The following is a 5450-nucleotide window of genomic DNA, read 5'->3' as shown; positions in this document are numbered from 1 at the left end:
AGAGAAAGAACCAGAGGAAGAGGCTACGGGTATTTGGCGTTTGTGGCAGGCTGAGCGCTCCAGGGCCCCAGCGCAGCCTCTTCCTAAGCCTCAGTGAGGATCTCGTGTGGCCCTGTGTGTGCCAGGCAATTTCAGCGGCGCTAGGCCAATCCATCAACACGCTACGGGATGTGGCTGCTGCCTTCTCCGCTAGTCAAGCTGACGGCATTTACCAGAAGCCGATGCGCGTCCTCCCTGGGCTCCACCGGCATAGCGGAATCGCAACCACCGCCTCCCTCCCAACCCTCAACGCGCCCGGTTGCTCCTCGCGACTGCTGCCGCCGAGGCCAGCTGTTGAATGGCTGTGGCGTGGAGCACCTCGGGAACTGAAGTGTCCTTGCCGCATCTAAGCCGGACACGTAGGCTCTCGCCCCCAGTGACAATGTCTCCCGCCCCCAAATCCTAACTCCTTAGTAGTCACAGGGAACTCACCGCACTCAATTCCCGGCTGTAGAGTCCTCCGGCTGGCTTCCAGCCAGCCGGCTCGCTTCTGCCGGTGGGTTCTTGCTCAGTCAACCTCTACCCCTCTTGGGCTCCGCCCCCTAACGGCCAACCCTCAACTCACCGGCACAACCAATGGCAACCATGGACTAGTCCCGCCCCCTATCGATTCCCTCAAGGCCAATCGCCTTCTCCTGAGCAACCGTTGAAGTAACCCCGCCCCTCTTGCGCAGCAAAGCCAGAGCTGAAGTTTTCCCCTTTGTACGGTCGCTCCTGACGAAGCCCAGGTTAACTGCTTTCCAGTCGCACAAAGTCACAATGAATTAGACCCTGCCACTTACCTGCAAACGCCTGCCTCCTACACACAGAACTTCCTTCCTCCAAAAAAATTAATGTACAAAAAGCTGACAAGAGAAGTGCATTGCCTACCATGTCTGAAGTGGATCGACTGAGAAATGGTCATTCATTTGGACAAATGTTACATATCACAAGGTCAGCAGGAATCTCGAAGGTCGTTCACTGACTTTATCCCTGCAGTTGTGGTACTTATTTTTCAGACATGGGGCTTGGGCGCTGTCCTTGCGCTCTTCAGCTCAAGGCGAGCGCTCTACCACTTGAGCTACAGCGCCACTTCCGGCTTTCTAGTGGTTTTAAGGAAGAGTCTCACGGTCTTTCCTGCCTGGGCTGGCTTCGAACCACGATCCTCATATCTCAGCCAACTGATTAGCTAGGAATACAGGCGCGAGCCACTGGCACCCAGCTTGTCTTTGTTTTCTTATTGCTGCACATTGTAAATTGGAAAGTACACAACAACCAAGGTTCACTGCCTCTGTAAACTACCACTTGGACGCCTGGCCCCTTTATTTAAGATGGAACAAAGGCGATCATTTGAATACTTTTTTTTCTTTTTTTCCTTTTTTCTGGTACTCAGGCTTGAACTCAGATCCTGGGTGTTATTCCTTAGCTTTTTCCTCTCAAGGCTGGAGCTCTGCCACTTGAGTCATAGCTCCACTTTTGACATTTTGCTGCTTAGAGATAAGAATCTTACAGCCTTTCCTGCCCAGACTAGTTTCAAAACTCAATCCTCATATCTCAGCCTTCTGAGTAACTAGGTTACAGGTATGAGCCACCAAGGTTGAGCCCAAAGGCTGTTTTGGCTCACTGTTAATCCAGACTTCATTGTTCCACAGACTTGGATTCAGGCTCTTCTCTAATTTTAAGCCAATCCCTTCACGTCTTTTACAATATCTTCTGCACAGAGCAAACCACGGTAGCCATATCCCTTGTTCAAGTGACTTCACCTTGAGCCCCTTCAAGCCCTAAAGTTGAATTCACTTTCTTGACTAACATATCACAAAGCTGACACTTATTAGATTTACTCTCAACCCTGTCAGCAACCCCTAGGACTACTTGCTATGTCTCACAGTGGCTGCGCTCAGAGGGCTGTTTTCTACTTGATTACCTGCCATGGGTGTGATGTTAATTTCACAGTCTTCTGTCTTTGTTTTTCATATTCAGCTTTAACTCTAAAACCCATAACTTGGCAAAATAGTCTGCACATGTGTGTGTTTATGTGAGTGTTGTTGGACTATTTTTCAATTTTCTTCTTCATATTTAAGATCAGAGAAGCAATTTGCAACATACTCCAGGTGTAAATAGTTCTGGGTCTGAAGAAAAAACACATCCATAGAACTGTAGGTTATAAACATAAACCAATTATAATCACACAGTTATGGAACTTTGGTGTTTAAATAGACTTCCATGTTAACTTTGTCAAACCTCACCCTAGATATTTGAACTACTATGTAGGAAACAGGCAACTTTTCAGGTTCCTTACCAAATGTTTAGCTCTTGTGTTGTTACTATTTAAACCTATGGTTTAGTCAGGCACCCTTGCTTCATGACTGTAATCCTAGCTAACCACAAGATCTGGGGATCATGGTTCAAAGCTAGCATGATCAGGAAAGTCCATGAGACTCTTATCTCCAATTAACCACCAAAAAGCCAAAAGTCGATCTGTGGCTCAAGTGGCAGAGCGCTAGCCCTGGGCAAAAATCAGGGACAGTACTCTGGCCCTGAATTCAAGCCCCAGGACTGGCATGGAAAAGTGAAAAGAAAGGGAAAACAAAACAAAACAAAACAAAAAAACCCTAAGCTCTCCACAGCCCAGTTCATCACATCTGGAGTAGTTAGAAGACAACTGAATGCTGCTGCTCTGTCCAATTTTTCCTGCAGCATTCTGTAAGTCCTCAGGATCTCCTCTTTCTAAATGCAAATTCCACTTGCAAGGGTCATGTGTCAACATTTACCAGTTGTTAACACGGAAAACAACTTGGCTTCATGGAAAAACATTAAAGCAACTTGTACCAAATTGCAGTTTTCAATATGTTTTCCCTTAATTTCATAGTTGATCCTCATAATAAACTTAGTGAGTATCATGGTTTCTCTTTTACAGACGAGAAAGCTTCAACTTCTCCCCAGGCTAATCATTCCTCAGGGAATTTGAATTCTACTTCTGCTATTAATCTGGAACACACAACAATGGCATTCCAAGCCTCAGTTTCCCCATTGGTCAAATCAGATGACAAGCTTCTCTGCAAGGCTTCTTTTCACTTTGTCTGTAATCCCTTTACTCCAGCATGAATACCACAATGGGGAGCGATGATGAGGTGCTCAAATGGTGATGGTAAACCATTTTGTGCTGGCAGAACTTTCTGGAAAGTACAGGCTGTCATGAAATGTCAAAGCAGACAGCATGAGAGCAGTGACTACTAGAGAAGAGAAAATCATGAGAATCACAGACAAGAAGCTCTAAACTCCAAACTCCCTACTCTTTAGGTCAAAACACTCAACTCATTTGCTTGAGTGATTAGAGTCTTCTATGCAAACCTTGATTAAAGAGGACTTTGGAAAACTATTTGATCATATTCAAAGAATAATTATCACAATAAAATATGTTTAAGAGTCCAAGCCAGGTGAAGTGGCTCCCATTTGTAATCCTAGCCTGCTTGGAAGGTGGAGATCAGTAAGATTCCAGTTTGCGGCCAGCATGGACAAAAGTTCTTAAAACCCTATCTGAACCAATAAAAGCTGGGTATGGTAGCTCACAACTATCATCACAGCTAGGGAAGATCACAGTCCAGGCTGGCCTAGACATAAATACAAGACCCTATTCAAAAATTTTTAAGGAAAGTAAGCTAGGCACAGGTGACTTGCGCCTATAATCCTTGCTACTCAGGAGGCTGAGATCTGAGGATTGTGGTTCAAAGTCAGCCCATGCAGGAAAGTCTGTGAGACTCTTATCTCCAATTAACTACCAGAAAACTGGAAGTGGCCCTGTGGCTCAAGTGGTAGAGCACTCACCTTGAGCTGGAGAGCTGAGGGACAGTGCCTAAGCCCAGAGTTCAAGCCCCACGACTGACAAAAAAAAATAAGGAAAGCAAAAAGGGTTGAGGCATGGCTCAAGTAGCAGAGCACCTGGAAGGCTATGAGTTCAAACTCTACTACCACCAAAATAATTATTACACAACCCCACTTGTTCCATATAATAAAGAGGACAGGTAAAAAAAAAATTGCAGTCTACAGACACCGTTTGAAAGGACAATTAATAGGGAAATGGGTACACTCTATTATTTTTACTATTATTGGCTTTTTGAGATAATGTCTTGCTATGTAACTAAGCTTCCTTTATTATGTATAGCCCAGGTTGGCTTTAAACTTGAGATCAGACTATCTCCACCTCCTAAGTGCTGGGATTACAGGGATGTATTACCAAACTGGGTGTGCAATCTAATATTTTATACAAGTTTCCAAGTGATGTTCTCTTCCTTCCCGAGTCATCTATTTACTGAGTGTGCTAGAGGAGCAGTAAGATACTACTGACAAGGCATTTACTGAGTCTTACTAATGAAATACAAGAAGAATTTAAGATGTCAGGTGAGAATTAATGATCTTTAAACTGGCTGCATAAGAAACTGAAATCTGGGCTGGGAAGGTGGCTCAGTGGTAGAGCGCTTGCCTTGCATGCATGAGGCCCTGGGTTCGATTCCTCAGCACCACTTTAGCAGGAAAAAACAGCCAGAAGTGGTGCTATGGCTCAAGTGGTAGCACGCTAGCCTTGAGCTGAAGAGCTGAGGGACAGTGCCCAGGCCCAGAGTTCAGGCCCCACGACGGGACCCTCCCCCCCAAAAAAAAAGAAAAAAGGAAAAAGAAACTGAAATCTGCCAGGCGCCAATGGCTCACACCTGTAATCCTAGCTACTCAGGAGGCTGAGATCTGAGGATCGAAGTTCAAAGCCAGCACAGGCAGGAAAATCCATGAGACTCTTACCTCAAATAAACCACTAGAAAACCAGAAGTGGCGCTGTGGCTCAAGCGGTAGAGTGCTCACCTTGAGCTGAAGAGTGCAGTGACAGCGCCTAGGCCCAGAGTTCAAGCCCCACCACAGACAAAAAAAGAAACTGAAATCTAATTCCTGATAAGCCTACTTGATAGCCTGTACTTTTTAGAGTGATTTAAAGCATGCTCAATTATAGCAGAATCATTTAATGGCTTGTGCACATTTAATCACTTTTCAGCAAATGGATCTAAAGTCAGGGTAAAAAAAAAGCACTAACCTATTTCCATGAGTTCTTACAAGGATTAGTTAATTGACTTAAGGGTTTTTAGATGTTTTCTAAAACAGTGACCTGGGAATCAGGAGATCTACATTTTAGTACAGATTCTGCCTTCTGTAGCTGTATGACCTACTGTAACTCATTCTAGTTCTCTGGGCTCAGTTCCTCCATCTGTGATACAAAGTGAGAACTAGGCTAGATTGTCTCTATGCTATGAATTTAATATTGTAAAACTTTAGGACCCACTGTTTTTATATTTTTTCAGTAGCTTAAAACGACAATTCATTTTTGGTTTTTCTAGAACTGGAAAGATTTCCAGGATATCTTGTTGTCCAAGGTAGGGTTATATAGTCAT

Source organism: Dipodomys spectabilis, unplaced genomic scaffold (assembly GCF_019054845.1).
Source record: "Dipodomys spectabilis isolate Male_0828 unplaced genomic scaffold, ASM1905484v1 ptg000325l, whole genome shotgun sequence".
In the NCBI taxonomy this organism is placed as follows: Eukaryota; Metazoa; Chordata; class Mammalia; order Rodentia; family Heteromyidae; genus Dipodomys; species Dipodomys spectabilis.
This window is presented reverse-complemented; position numbering follows the sequence as displayed.